Source organism: Callithrix jacchus, chromosome 18, assembly GCF_049354715.1.
Source record: "Callithrix jacchus isolate 240 chromosome 18, calJac240_pri, whole genome shotgun sequence".
Taxonomy (NCBI): Eukaryota; Metazoa; Chordata; class Mammalia; order Primates; family Cebidae; genus Callithrix; species Callithrix jacchus.
Window position 1 is genome coordinate 6,929,543 of NC_133519.1, and position 17,020 is coordinate 6,946,562.

A 17,020-nucleotide genomic window follows, 5' to 3' on the forward strand; every position below is an offset into this window, starting at 1 on the left:
GGGGGTGAAATTCAGTGGGAATGTCTTCCCAACTAACACGCAATACACTGGGAGGTTTTCAAATGACAGCATCCATTATTGGCTGTAATGCAGAGGTACTTTCCTCAACATGTTTTCCTCCTTGGATTAAGCATTGTGTATTTGCCCATTAAATCAACTTTAAAGATGAATTCTGTGAATGAAGACCTTATTTTTCCATAAGCATCCTCATGATTTTGAGGATGTTGACCTATGGCTCAGCCGCTGTGCCACTTCTTGTTTTCTACCCTTGCCAAGGGAATAACAGATCTATGTGAGGTGCACCACAGAGTCTCAGCCTCATAATGTTTTCTTTTGTATAATTGCAGAGAACAATCCAGCAAAGGATAAAAAGTAAGTATCATGAAGTAGCTCACATCATGAGGGACCAACTTGCCGCTTGAGTGTATAGAAACCTGATTCTGGGATCCTGCTGGGAAGGAGGATTGGGGGGGTCTCCTGAGAGGAAGTGATTTGGCCAATACAGAACTCCAGCCAGAGAGGCTGTAGGAAGGTTTATCAACTCAGAACAAAGACCAGGGTATGATGTGTGAGGCCACGTGGCTTTAGCTGCTGGAAGAGGAGTGGGTGAGTCACTCTTTCTAATGACTTGTCCTGATGTTATTTTTTCTAAAGACTGGCTTCTGTGGAGCATCTTCAAAGTCATCAAAGGCATACCCCAAGGTAGGGAACTACTTTCCAGGTAGGACCTAATGTGAAAGGGTTCCTAAGAATCTTTGCCTTCATGTTATCCCCGCTGCTTGAGGGGCTGAAGCAGGGGGTATGAAATCAGAAAGAAAATGAAAATGTGTGTGAGGTTTGGTTTGCTCTTTTCAAAGTTTGTTGTCATAAAGGTAGGAACTGTGTCTCTGGGCTGTGAGGGTGCTGTGTTCATTAGAGTTGATCTCTGCAGTACGCCTGCTCTTTTCTGCCCAGTGAAACATCCAAACCTTTGGTTTGGATTAATCAGCACTCCTTGGGATTATGCACAAGGGATGTAGGGCTGGGCATTGAGTGTCATCTGTAAGGAAAGGAAGGAATCTGTGGGAGCATTTTTCTCACAGGCATTTACTTGAACTTAGAAAAAACTCTGCTGTGTGCTAAGGGGAAATTGATAATCACCCTCTGAACTTTTAAGACTTGTTATAGCACGTTTATGTTTCTGTCCTCTCTGTGGGTTTAAAGGGATCTCCCAGGGGTGATGGCAGAGTGAATGTTCACTCTGGGCTCGCTGGTAGGTCTCCAGTCTCCTGGGAAGGCAGAGAAGGAGTCTGACCTTGAGCACATTTGTAGCCTCCACTTCCCACCCCTACCGCAGATTCTGAAATGAGGCTTCTTTTCTCCAGTTCTGTAATTTTTGGGGAAACCAAGAGTTTCTTCCCACAGAAGATGGCATTACACTATTTCCTGTCTTCAAAAATTAGGCTTTCGTTGTTCTCTAATATCTCTGATATTTATAAGTTAAGTTCTGGACCTTTTATTCACAGATTGCTAAAAGGTGTGCAGGAAACTCCATAGGATAAAACGTGCTGATAGCATATAATTCTGTCCATGCTGTGCTATGGATGACATTTTTATCTCTGGAGGATCCTCATTTTACATAAGATGCAAAACTAAGTGTGCACCCTCGATCCAGTCTGGAGCACTTCATTAAAGAACTGAGTTTGCTGCTGTCTGTCATTTGCTTTTCTTCATGAGACCTTTGAACCACCTAAATATTGCCAGCACCCTCTTTTGGGACCCTGACATCTGAGAGGGTGAGATGGCACAAGTGCAGACATCCCTGGTTCCTCCCTGAAATTTCCCTCCTCCTTTATTCATCTTCTTCCTTAAGGGACCTGCTCTGACTGCTAATGACTTGTTTAGACCTCTCCAGGTTTGGACTGTCATACATAGAATAAGTCAATATGTGACTCTCGGAGTCTGGCTTTTTCGCTCACATTATGATTTGAAATTCATTCACGTTCGTAAGTGTAACCGGCTTTGGAATAATACTGGCACTCATTTCTGTGAAGTAGATTGTTAGAAGGGAACATATCTTTTATTGCCATGAATAGTGACAAATATTATTCAAAATGGTGTCCCTAATTCATGCTCCTGTGGCAGCATATGTGAGGAGACATTTCTCCAAATCCTTGTGCACTTTTAGTTTTATCTCTCCCTGAAACTTCTATCACTGTGGTTAGTCTTTCAATTGTATAGCATCTTACTTAAAATTTTTAAGAAAAAATTTTCTTTTAATCTAATGATGCAGGCCAGTAGGTTTGTGTACGCCCATCTGACCCCAGCCATGTAAGTAATCATTGATCAAAATGTCACTATGCCACATGACTGTACTTGATAACAGCTGCTTAAGTTATTAAAATGTAAAGGATAAGTGATACACATTTGAGTCTTGGATACTATGTGGTCACTTTTCTATGTTGCCTCTTTGAAGCATCACAATCACTTTGAGGCATAGTTTGGTTCTATTCATTATACAGATGAGGAATGTGAATCTCAGTTAAGTAAATTATTCACGGGACACACCCACAGCTGGACCTCTCTAACACCAAAGGCTAATCTATAAACTAACATGCTGCACTGCCTGTAGTGGCAAAGTAGACTTGCCATTAAGTGAAGTTTGCTTCCACAGCTGGGCGTGTGAGCTTAGCGGGGTTGCTGTGACCCATGCTTTATGGGTTTGAGATTGGTGTTGCAGAAACCCAGATGGAGAAGCTCTTGGCTGAGGGAGTGAAAAATTACTGAAAGGATAGATGAGTGCTTTTGAAGGATCATGCTTCCATAGAGCATGTTGTTGAGCCTCTTGGAATAAAAACATACAATCAAACAATCACCCAGTCCTCAGTTGTACCATTCAGTAAGCATCAGCACGCCATGAAGTGTGCTCACTGCTGTGTTGTGGGGACATAAAATCTATCCCAGGCTTCTGTGGCCTCCCATTCTGTCCCGTCCAATGAACCTCTTTTCTGTTCCATTGGTCTACATCTCTGTTTTGGTACCAGTACCGTGCTGTTTTGATTACTGTAGCAGCTGACTAAGTTTGTGATCAGGATTTCAGTATTCATTGAGAGAAACAGAACCTTTTGCAAACAGTCCACAGCATGACATGCCCCTCATAAAGCTTTGTTTCTGTGTTGCAGGTAGTGCTGGTGTTTTATCTGAAGTGTGACTCTGGTAAGTATTCTGGAATTATTGTCAAGAAAAAAGCTGGTTTCAATGTGCAGTGCCACGCTGATTCTGGGATTGTGATAGGAATAAGCATAGTGAAAGTGTTTTTTAGAAACCTGAGTTCCCCGGGGAAAAATCATGGCCAAATTTTGAGGCAGCATCTGTGCTCCCTTTTGGCTGGTACTGAGTTGGGTGCTCTAGGATTGGTGGTGTCTTGTGTGAGGCTGCATCATGTGATGTGAACGTGTGTGCTTCTGTGCAGGTGAGGCTGTGTGTTTTCTCAGGAGAGATTTCCCATTTACACAGCCCGTTCTCCAGTGTCTACTTTTAAAGAATAAAATCCAGCCCCACTCTACTCTGTCTGTACAGTGACTCCTCCACCCTCACCAGAGCCATCCCTGGGTCTGGTTTATTATCCTCACAGCTCAGGTGGAGAACCTGAAGGGCCAGGGGGTGGCCCCAGCTCCTGAGTTCCTGAATGAAAAAGTGAAAACACAAACCCAGGAGTCTAGGCCAGTGCTGACACTGGCAACTACTGGTATGCTCTCAGTCATGGGGTGTTGACCACCATGCAGGGAGTCCAGCATTCGTGTTTAAGCCCTAAGGAATTCCCAGAGACTGCCCATCGTTATAAAGTGGCCTCCATGGTCACACAACCCAGGGCAGTTACAGGTACATCTCCTCACAGACCGGCGTAGTCATCAGTTTGAAAAGCACAAAGATGTTTGTTTGGGTCGGCTCACAGGTCCTTTTTTGTTTAATTTTTAAGTTCAGGGGAACCTGTGCGGGATGAGCAGGTTTGGTACATGCGTAAACGTGTGTCATGAAGCATTTGTTGTGCAGGTGATTTCATCATCCACGTATTCAGCTTAATATCAGTTATTTTCCTGATCTTCCCCCTCCTCCCACCGTCCACCCTCCAGCAGGCCCCAAGCTCACAAATTCTAAGAGGAGTGGGGGACCGCACAGGCCAGTGCGGCCCACTTCAGGTGTGAAGTTAATTTGCTCAGCAGCTGGCCAAAGCACATAAGGATCCGTGATGATTTTTAGTAGATGTAGTAATATCTTCCCAAGCCCTAAAATGCTCAAACCCGGCCAGCTGAAAATGGTGAGGGAGAGGGACAGGTAGGAACTCTGTGCAACACTTGGTTTGTAGCCTGGTTTCCATCCCCTCATGGCAACTCTCTTGTGCATGCGGGTTAAAGGCCCTCATCCTCAACCCAAGCCTCCTCCATGAGGAGACTCCCACTATTGGCTGGCTACTGCAGCACATGAACACCAGCCAAAGTGAAACAAAACGTTGCTTTAAAACAAGTTATGTATTCATAATGTCCACTCATTGTTTTGTAATCTCTGCTCTCTCTGTGGTTAAGTCTTCCTATTAATTTCTGATATTAATTTTGTGATTTCCGTTTTTCCTTGATAAATCTCACTAATGACTTGTGTACTAGACTTTTCTTGAAAACAACTGTTGGCTTTCATCCATGGCTGGGGCATCATCCACAGCTGAATAATCATCCATGGCTGAGACATCAGGGACATTCACAGATGGGCATCATCCACGCCTGGGGCATCATCCACTGCTGGGACATCATCCACACCTGGGGCATCATCCACGCCTGGGGCATCATCCACTGCTGGAACATCATCCATGCCTGGGGCATCATCCACACCTGGGGCATCATCAACTGCTGGGACATCATCCACTGCTGTGGCATCATCCATGCCTGGGGCATCATCCACTGCTGGAACATCATCCACTGCTGGGACATCATCCACTGCTGGGACATCATCCATGCCTGGGGCATCATCCACTGCTGGGACATCATCCACGCCTGGGGTATCATCCACTGCTGGGGCATTATCCAACCCTGGGGCATCATCCACTGCTGTGGCATCATCCACGCCTGGAGCATCATCCACACCTGGGGCATCATCCACTGCTGGAACATCATCAACTGCTGGGACATCATCTACTGCTGGGACATCCACACCTGAAGCATCATCCACACCTGGGGCATCATCCACTGCTGGAACATCATTGACTGCTGGGACATCATCCACTGCTGTGGCATCATCCATGCCTGAAACATTATCCACTGCTGGGGCATCATCCACTGCTGGGACATCAACTACGCCTCAGGCATCATCCATTGCTGGGGCTTCATCCACTCCTGGGGCATCATCGATGCCTCGGCCATCATCCACTGCTGGGACATCATCCACGTTTGGGGTATCATCCACTGCTGGGGCATTATCCATCCCTGTGGCATCATCTTCTGTGGCATCATCCACGACCAGAGCATCATCCACACCTGGGGTATCATCCACTGCTGGGACATCATCGACTGCTGGTACATCATCCACTGTTGTAGCATCATCCACGCCTGGGGCATCATCCATAGATGGGCATCATTTATGCCTGGAGCATCTTCCATACCTGGGGCATCATCCACTGCTGGGACATCATCCACACCTGGGACATCATCCACTGCTGGGACACCATCCATGCCTGGGGCATCATCCACTGCTGGGACATCATCCACACCTGGGACATCATCCACACCTGGGGCATCATCCACTGCTGTGGCATCATCCATGCCTGGAACGTCATCCACTGCTGGGACGTCATCCACTGCTGGGACGACATCCACTGCTGGGACATCCACGCCTGGGGCATCATCCACGCCTGGGGCATCATCCACTGCTGGGACATCATCCACTGCTGGGACATCATCCATGCCTGGGGCATCATCCACTGCTGGGACATCATTTATGCCTGGGACATCATCCACGCCTGGGGCATCATCCACTGCTGTGGCATCATCCACACCTAGAGCATCATCCAGGCCTGGGGCATCATCCACTGCTGGGACATCATCCACTGCTGGGACATTTACGCCTGGGGCACCATCCACTGCTGGGACATCATCCACTCCTGGGACATCATCCACGCCTGGGGCATCATCCACTGCTGGGACATCATCCACGCCTGGGGTATTATTTACTGCTTGGGCATTATCCATCCCTGGGGCATCATCCACTGCTGTGGCATCATCCACTCCTGGAGCATCATCCACACCTGGGGCATCATCCACTGCTGGAACATCATCACTGCTGGGACATCATCCACTGCTGGGACATCATCCACTGCTGGGACATCCATGCCTGGGGCATCATCCACACCTGGGGCATCATCCACTGGTGGGACATCATCCACTGCTGTGGCATCATCCACTGCTGGGACATCATCCATGCCTGGAACATCATCCACTGCTGGGACATCATCCACTGCTGAGACATTTACGCCTAGGAAATCATCCACTATTGGGACATCATCCATGCCTGGGGCATCATCCACGCATGGGGCATCATCCACTGCTGGGACATCATCCGTGCCTGGGGCATCATCCACTGCTGGGACATCATCCACTGTTGTGACATCATTCATGCCTGGGGCATCATCCATAGATGGGCATCATCCACAGCTGGAGCATCATCCATGCCTGGGGCATCATCCATAGCTGGGCATCATTTATGCCTGGGGCATCTTCCACACCTGGGACATCATCCATGCCTAGGGCATCATCCACTGCTGGGACATTTATGCCTGGGGCATCATCCACTGCTGGAACATCATCCACCGCTGGGACATCATCCACTGCTGGGACATTTATGCCTGGCACATCACCCACTGCTGTGGCATCATCCACGCCTGGGGCATCATCCATAGATGGGCATCATTTATGCCTGGAGCATCTTCCATACCTGGGACATCATCCACTCCTGAAACATCCACGCCTCGGTCATCGTCCACTGCTGTGGCATCATCCACGCCTGGGGCATCATCCACTGCTGGGACATCATCAACCGCTGGGACATCATCCACTGCTGGGACACCATCCATGCCTGGAACATCATCCACTGCTGGGACATCCACACCTGTGGCATCATCCACACCTGGGGCATCATCCACTGCTGGGACATCATCCACTGCTGGGACGTTTACGCCTGGAGCATCATCCATGCCTGGGGCATCATCCACTGCTGGGACATCATGTATGCCTTAGGCATCCATTGCTGGGGCATCATCCACTCCTGGGGCATCATCCATGCCTGGGCCATCATCCACTGCTGGGACATCATCCACGTTTGGGGTATCACCCACTGCTGGGGCATTATCCATCCCTGGGGCATCATCTGCTGTGGCGTCATCCACGCCCAGAGCATCATCCACACCTGGGGCATCATCCACTGCTGGGATATCATCCACTGCTGTGGCATTATCCACACCTGGGACATCACCCATAGATGGGCATCATTTATGCCTGGAGCATCTTCCATACCTGGGGCATCATCCACTGCTGAGACATCCACGCCTGGGGCATCATCCACTGGTAAGACATCATCCACGCCTGGGGCATCATCCACTGCTGGGACACCATCCACACCTGGGACACCATCCACTGCTGTGGCATCATCCATGCCTGGAACGTCATCCACTGCTGGGACATCAACGGCTGGGGCATCATCCACACCTGGGGCATCATCCACTGGTGGGACATCATCCAGTGCTGTGGCATCATTCACTCCTGTGACATCATTTACTGCTGGGACATTATCCATGCCTGGGGCATCATCCACTGCTGGGACATCATCCACTGCTGTGGCATCATCCACGCCTGGAACATCATCCACTGCTGTGGCATCATTCACGCCTGGGGCATCATCCATAGATGGGCATCATTTATGCCTGGGGCATCTTCCACACCTGGGGCATCATCCACTGCTGGGGCATCATCCACTGCTGGGACATCATCCACTGCTGGGACATCCTCGACTGCTGTGGCATCATCCACGCCTGGGGCATCATCCATAGATGGGCATCATTTATGCCTGGAGCATCTTCCATACCTGGGGCATAATCCACTCCTAGGACATCCACGCCTGGGGCATCATCCACTGCTGGGACATCATCCACTGCTGTGGCATCATCCACACCTGGAGCATCATCCACGCCTGGGGCATCATCCATAGCTGGGCATCATTTATGCCTGGGGCATCTTCCACACCTGGGACATCATCCATGCCTGGGGCATCATCCACTGCTGGGACATTTATGCCTGGGGCATCATCCACTGCTGGGACATCATCCACTTCTGTGGCATCATCCACGCCTGGGGCATCATCCACTGCTGTGGCATCATCCATGCCTGGGGCATCATCCACTGCTGTGGCATCATCCACGCCTGGGGCATCATCCACTGCTGGGATATCATCCACCGCTGGGACATCATCCACTGCTGTGGCATCATCCACGCCTGGGGCATCATCCACCACTGGGACATCATCCACTGCTGGGACACCATCCATGCCTGGAACATCATCCACTGCTGGACATCATCCACTGCTGGGACATTCACACCTGGAGCATCATCCACGCCTGGGGCATCATCCACTGCTGGGACATCATCCAGTGCTGGGACATTTATGCCTGGGGCATCATCCACTGCTGGGACGTCATCCACTGCTGGGACATCATCCATGCATGGGGCATCATCCACTGCTGGGACATCATCCACTGCTGGGACATCATCCATGCATGGGGCATCATCCACTGCTGGGACATCATCCACTGCTGGAACATCATCGACTGCTGGGACATTATCCACTGCTGGGACATCATCAACTGCTGTGGCATAATCCATGCCTGGAACGTCATCCACTGCTGGGACATCATCCACTGCTGGGACATCCACTCCTGGGGCATCATCCACACCTGGGGCATCATCCACTGCTGTGGCATCATTCACGCCTGTGACATCATCCACTGCTGGGACATCATCCCCACCTGGGACATCATCCCCACCTGGGACATCATCCACACCTGGGACATCATCCACACCTGGGGCATCATCCACTGCTGTGGCATCATTCATGCCTGGAACGTCATCCACTGCTGGGACGTCATCCACTGCTGGGACGACATCCACTGCTGGGACGACATCCACTGCTGGCATATCCACGCCTGGGGCATCATCCACACCTGGGGCATCATCCACTGCTGTGGCATCATCCACACCTGGGGCATCATCCACTCCTGGGGCATCATCCACTGCTGGGACATCATCCACGCCTGGGGCATTATCCACTGCTGGGACATCATTTATGCCTGGGATATCATCCACGCCTGGGGCATCATCCACTGCTGTGGCATCATCCACTCCTAGAGCATCATCCACGCCTGGGGCATCATCTACTGCTGGGACATCATCCACTTCTGGGACATCATCCACTGCTGGGACATTTATGCCTGGGGCATCATCCACTGCTGGGACATCATCCACTGCTGGGGCATCATCCACGCCTGGGGCATCATCCACTGCTGGGACATCATCCACGCCTGGGGTATCATTTACTGCTTGGGCATTATCCATCCCTGGGGCATCATCCACCGCTGTGGCATCATCCACGCCTGGAGCATCATCAACACCTGGGGCATCATCCACTGCTGGAACATCATCGACTGCTGGGACATCATCCACTGCTGGGACATCATCCACTGCTGTGGCATCATCCACACCTGGGGCATCATCCACAGATGGGCATCATTTATGCCTGGAGCATCTTCCATACCTGGGGCATCATCCACTGCTGGGACATCCACGCCTGGGGCATCATCCACTGGTGGGACATCATCCACACCTGGGGCATCATCCACTGCTGGGACACCATCCACACCTGGGACATCATCCACACCTGGGGCATCATCCACACCTGGGGCATCATCCACTGCTGTGGCATCATCCATGCCTGGAACGTCATGCACTGCTGGGACATCATCCACTGCTGGGACATCCACGCCTGGGGCATCATCCACACCTGGGGCATCATCCACTGGTGGGACATCATCCAGTGCTGTGGCATCATTCACACCTGTGACATCATCCACTGCTGGGACATCATCCATGCCTGGAACATCATCCACTGCTGGGACATCATCCACTGCTGGGACATTTACGCCTGGGACATCATCCACTGCTGGGACATCATCCACTGCTGGGACACCATCCATGCCTGGGGCATCATCCACTGCTGGGACATCATCCACTGCCGTGGCATCATCCACGCCTGGGGCATCATCCATATATGGGCATCATTTATGCCTGGGGCATCTTCCACACCTGGGGCATCATCCACTGCTGGGACATCATCCCTGCCTGGGGCATCATCCACTTCTGGGACATCATCCACTGCTGGAACATCATCCACTGCTGTGGCATCATCCACACCTGGGGCATCATCCACAGATGGGCATCATTTATGCCTGGAGTGTCTTCCATACCTGGGGCATCATCCACTGCTGGGACATCCATGCCTGGGGCATTATCCACTAGTGGGACATCATCCACGCCTGGGGCATCATCCACTGCTGGGATATCATCCACTGCTGTGGCATCATCCACACCTGGAGCATCATCCATGCCTGGGGCATCATCCATAGCTGGGCATCATTTATGCCTGGGGCATCTTCCACACCTGGGACATCATCCATGCCTGGGGCATCATCCACTGCTGGGACATTAATGCCTGGGGCATCATCCACTGCTGGGACATTTACGTCTGGGGCATCATCCACTGCTGGGACATCATCCACGCCTGGGACATCATCCACTGCTGTGGCATCATCCACGCCTGGGGCATCATCCACTGCTGGGATATCATCCACCGCTGGGACATCATCCACTGCTGTGGCATCATCCACGCCTGGGGCATCATCCATAGATGGGCATCATTTATGCCTGGGGCATCTTCCACACCTGGGGCATCATCCACTGCTGGGACATCCACGCCTGGGGCATCATCCACTGGTGGGACATCATCCATGCCTGGGGCATAATCCACTGCTGGGACATCATCCACTGCTGTGGCATCATCCACACCTGGAGCATCATCCATGCCTGGGGCATCATCCATAGCTGGGCATCATTTATGCCTGGGGCATCTTCCACACCTGGGACATCATCCATGCCTGGGGCATCATCCACTGCTGGGACATTTATGCCTGGGGCATCCACTGCTGGGACATTTATGCCTGGGGCATCATCCACTGCTGGGACATCATCCACTTCTGTGGCATCATCCACGCCTGGGGCATCATCCACTGCTGTGGCATCATTCACGCCTGGGGCATCATCCACTGCTGGGACATCATCCACTGCTGGGACACATCCATGCCTGGAACATCATCCACTGCTGGGACATCATCCACTGCTGGGACATCCACACCTGGAGCATCATCCATGCCTGGGGCATCATCCACTGCTGGGACATCATCCAGTGCTGGGACATTTACGTCTGGGGCATCATCCACTGCTGGGGCATCATCCACTGCTGTGGCATCATCCACGCCTGGGGCATCATCCATAGATAGGCATCATTTATGCCTGGAGCATCTTCCACACCTGGGGCATCATCCACTGCTGCGGCATTCATACCTGGGCATCATCCATGCCTGGAACATCATCCAAACCTGGGGCATCATCCACGCCTGGGGCATCATCCACTGCTGGGAGATCATCCATGCCTGGAACATCATCCACTGCTGGGACATCATCCACTGCTGGGACATCATCCACTGCTGGGACATTTACGCCTGGCACATCATCCACTGCTGTGGCATCATCCATGCCTGGGGCATCATCCATAGATGTGCATCATTTATGCCTTGGAGCATCTTCCATACCTGGGGAATCATCCACTGCTGGGACATCATCCACTGCTGTGGCATCATCCACACCTGGAGCATCATCCACGCCTGGGGCATCATCCATAGCTGGGCATCATTTATGCCTGGGGCATCTTCCACACCTGGGACATCATCCATGCCTGGGGCATCATCCACTGCTGGGACATTTATGTCTGGGGTATCATCCACTGCTGGGACATCATCCACTTCTGTGGCATCATCCACTGCTGTGGCATCATCCACGCCTGGGGCATCATCCACTGCTGTGGCATCATCCATGCCTGGGGCATCATCCACTGCTGGGACATCATCCACTGCTGGGACACCATCCATGCCTGGAACATCATCCACTGCTGGGACATCATCCACTGCTGGGACATCCACACCTGGAGCATCATCCATGCCTGGGGCATCATCCACTGCTGGGACATCATCCAGTGCTGGGACATTTACGTCTGGGGCATCATCCACTGCTGGGGCATCATCCACTGCTGGGTCATCATCTACGCCTGGGGTATCATTTACTGCTTGGGCATTATCCATCCCTGGGGCATCATCCACGCCTGGAGCATCATCCACACCTGGGGCATCATCCATTGCTGGAACATCATCAACTGCTGGGACATCATCCACTGCTGGGACATCATCCGCTGCTGTGGCATCATCCACGCCTGGGGCATCATCCATAGATAGGCATCATTTATGCCTGGAGCATCTTCCACACCTGGGGCATCATCCACTGCTGCGGCATTCACACCTGGGCATCATCCATGCCTGGAACATCATCCAAACCTGGGGCATCATCCACTGCTGCAGCATTCACACCTGGGCATCATCCATGCCTGGAACATCATCCAAACCTGGGGCATCATCCACGCCTGGGGCATCATCCACTGCTGGGAGATCATCCATGCCTGGAACATCATCCACTGCTGGGACATCATCCACTGCTGGGACATTTACACCTGGCACATCATCCACTGCTGTGGCATCATCCATGCCTGGGGCATCATCCATAGATGTGCATCATTTATGCCTTGGAGCATCTTCCATACCTGGGGAATCATCCACTGCTGGGACATCATCCACGGCTGTGGCATCATCCACGCCTGGGGCATCATCCACTGCTGGGACATCCACGCCTGGGGCATCATCCACACCTGGGGCATCATCCACTGCTGGGATATCATTCACTGCTGGGACATTTACACCTGGGGCATCATCCATGCCTGGGGCATCATCCACTGCTGGGACATCATCTACACCTTAGGCATCCATTGCTGGGGCATCATCCACTCCTGGGGCATCATCCATGCCTGGGACATCATCCACGTTTCAGGTATCATCCACGCCTGGGACATCATTCACACCTTGGGCATCATCCACTGCTGGGACAGCATCCACTTCTGTGGCATCATCCACACCTGGGGCATCATCCACTGCTGGGACATCATCCACGCCTGGGACATCATCCACGTGGGGGGCATCATCCACACCTGGGGCATCATCCATGCCTGGGACATCATCCACTGCTGGGACATCCACGCCTGTGGCATCATCCACACCTGGAGCATCATCCACTGCTGGGGAATCATCGACACCTGGGACGTCATCCACTGCTGGTGCATCATCCACTGCTGGGATATCATCCACCCCTAGGGTGTCATCCACTGCTGTGGCATCATCCATGCCTGGAACATCATCCACGCCTGGAACATCATCCACACCTGAGGCATCATCCACAGGTGGGGATCATTTACATCTGGGGCATTATCCACATCTGGGGCATCATCCACTGCTGGGGCTTCATGCATGCCTCTGGTAGCTCTGCAGGAAGGTTGCCCACTTCACCATTGCTTTCTCCAGGTTCCAGAGGCTTCCATTTAAAGGAGCGACTCTCCCCTCTCTACTGGAATCTAATGGAAACTGTTTTAAATAAAGCCATCCCTTATTTAGCACTAGAATATTAAGCCATTCATGTTTTTAACAGAACTTTGAGATATTATTCAAATGTTTTTTATATGAACATATATGTGTGTATATGTATATATACAACTATATACATATGTGTGTATGTATATACATGCACAGTTGTATATACATGCACATACACGTGTATACAGTTAAGTATATAGTTTGTGTGTGTGTATATATATATATACACATATGCATATATGTATAGTTTTAGGACACAAAAATACTGATCTTGAGAAGAAAGCATTGGTCTACATAAATATTGAAACTATCTGGCATAGCAGAAGTCCCCTTTAAGAATATGACTTACAAAGCACAGAGTGACAGAAAATGCTCACAGCGTGTACATGTGAGGAATGTGTCATGTTGGCCCCAGCTGTCAACGTTGCCAGTGTTGCTGCTGTCCTCGGTGCAGACAGCTGTGACATTGAACCTTCGGATGCTGAGGGTGGCTGAGTTGGCCCTACCTGGGCCACAGACCCTAAATTGGACAGAGGGGAGGGACTGTGGGTCAGAAGCAGCATAGTGAGGAGGGAGGGTGCATGGAGCAGAGCTGACTGTGGATCCCTGTCCCTAGGTGGGGTGCCCCCTCCTCTGTGCAGTGAGGGAGGAGGGTAAAGACAAGCCCTGGGGATGGTTCAGATGCCGCTCCACTTCCTGACACCCTTGCTGTGGAGCCTCAGCTTTCCGAAGCCACCTTACATCTCCCAAAACCTTCATGGGAGCAGAGCCACTGCATTTAAGAGCTGCGTCTTCCTGGGCCCCTCTGTTCTGAGTTCTCACAGCTGACCTGGTGGGCTGAAGGTGTGTCCTAGCAGTTAGTGTTGCCACCCAAATCTACCCAGTGGGCTCCCTGATGACCAAACTCCCATGGAAGCTCTGAGTCATTTTCCAGCTGAAAGAGGCCATCTCAGGAGTGTCCCTCACTGTCCCATACTGCCCTCCGACCCCAAAGCCTTCCCGCCTCTGGCACACCAGGGAATCTCAGGTGGAGAGCCTTGGCTGTCCTGATCCTCCTTTCTGAAGCTGCTCACGATGTCAGAGAGGGGCTGGGGCAGCCGGGAATCCTAAACAAAGGGGATGTGGGTTGAAGGGAGGTCACTTGTTCCTGCCAGCTGTGCCAGCAGAGCATGTGTGGCAGGCACTATCTGTCGGTTTTTCCTGGGACCCAGAAGTACAGAGTTTACTCACATTATTAACACTCTCACCATCAGCCACCTAAAGGCCTCTCTTTCATATATTTTATAACCATTTCAAATCATGTTTTCCTCCATCTCTGAATCACCAACTCAAGTGTAAATCATGTGGTTCCATTTCGACTTCCAAATCATCTCTACACATACTTAAAGATTCTATTTCTTAAGCAAATAAGTTTTCCTTTTTAGACCTCATCTGGTTAATTTTTTATTTTTTCTGAGATTTAAACTCAGACTTAAACATTTAATTTCATCCATATGTGCATATGAACCATTTCCATCCCTTCCAACAGGTCAGCATTGCGTAAGCTACACTTTACTTATAAACCCTTGTGCTGAGCAGCCAGGTTTGCTGCCAATAACACGTGACCAGTGAGGACTTTCTTCTGCTCATTTCCCTCCATCTCTGAACCACAGTGGACTAGCCGCATGGAGGGTGCACACTTAATGTTACTATGTGCTGAGGGACGTCCTGCCGGATGGCTGACCTTATAAATATCCCAGTTTTAAGAGCTTCTGAAGCTCCACAGCCTGACTGGAAATTTGTTTTATTTTTATTTTTTAAATTGCAACGTTAGTTGTCTGCTCAACACTGACTGGTTTCATGCCTCACTCAAAAGTAACTGCACAATTCTAGGGCATCCACAGGAACCTATAGGTTTTGCCTGCCCCTGCCCCTGGCTGGCTGATCTCCAAGCCCTCCTCTCCCTGGCTTCCTGCTGAGGGGGCTCTGGCAGCTCCTGCCACTCCCATTTTGCTCCCCGCAAGCCCTTTTGCCTTGCTCTCTGCTGTTCCAGGCAGCTCCTCCCACACAGACGTGCTGGGTTCCACAGGGGTTTCTTTCACCTCAGGTGGATCAGAACGTGTTCATTTGACTTTTATTCATCCACATTTTGCCTTCTCTAAATTGCTTTGTTGTGATATTTGTCCATTTTTAGTGACATTTCCATTTTATCTGTCTTTTCTATTTTTTTTCTGAAATCTATATTGTCCTTGCTAATATCTTTCCATTGTTCCATATCCCTCTGCAATTTGGCCTATTGGATCCTTCTTCTAACAAAGCACCTTAAATAGCCATTCAGGAGCTCATAAGGTTATGTGCCTTATCAGAATCCTAGAAACCTCAGCGAGTTCAGCACATGAAAATGCACTCAATCACAAGTCATTAGCAGAGTACACATTGAAACTAGTTTCTCACTCTTACACCCACCAGAATAGGCACGCTATCAGAGACAAAAATGCAAAGGGTGGTGAGGATGTGGAGGAACTTGAACTGTCATGTTACTCTGGGAACATACTTAAGTTTCAACCACTTTGATAAATGGCTTTCTAGTGTGTACCACAGTCATCAGCACCTGTGACCCCACAGTCCCACTCCCGCCACCTATGTTCAAGAGACATGAGCCAAGGATGATGTTGTCCACCTGGGGAACTTTACAGCCTTGTTTCAAGCAACCATCATGAGAAACAGCAGAGTGAATGTAAAAAACACAGAGGTGTGAACTAATTGTGCCAACTTTCTACAATGTTATATACTGACTCAGCAGTACAAAATGACAGATGTTTCATCACGTGGAACATGGGTGAAATTCACATATTCACATATAATTTTCAATCAGAAACAAAAGAGTACATGCTGTAGGTTTGCATTTGTATGATGTTTAAAAATAAATTTAAAATACATTGATCATGATCAGAGTAGGTATCTCCTGGGGTTACTGCCTGGAAATTAGCTGAAGAGGGACTGCCAGGAGATTTACATCTGGGTGCTGGTAACAGTGTTTTTAAGAAGGCAGCAGTCTGTGCATGTCATATATGTGCACTGTGCCACAGATAAAACAGCCATCACCTTGCAAAACGAATGCAAATCATCTTTCCATCATGCAAACGTCCATCCTTATTGTCTCCCTGG

At 50.5% G+C, this 17,020-nt stretch overlaps 1 protein-coding gene across 50 annotated transcripts in view; it reads left to right on the forward strand.

Moving 5' to 3' along the window:
- LOC144576499 (uncharacterized) overlaps positions 1-17,020 on the forward strand; it is an 86,294-nt gene that overhangs the window by 66,733 nt on the left and 2,541 nt on the right. For 12 of the 50 annotated variants that reach the window (XM_078355363.1, XM_078355352.1, XM_078355381.1 and 9 more), the window contains 3 exons: positions 348-372; positions 655-702; positions 1,506-1,693. The gene's annotated coding sequence lies outside the window, so the exon portion shown is untranslated. Of the gene's footprint in view, positions 1-347; positions 373-654; positions 703-1,505; positions 2,311-3,161; positions 3,196-4,640; positions 4,780-13,804; positions 13,903-17,020 lie in introns of those variants that run through there. The other 38 variants (XM_078355386.1, XM_078355387.1, XM_078355354.1 and 35 more) reach the window with 12 other exon arrangements.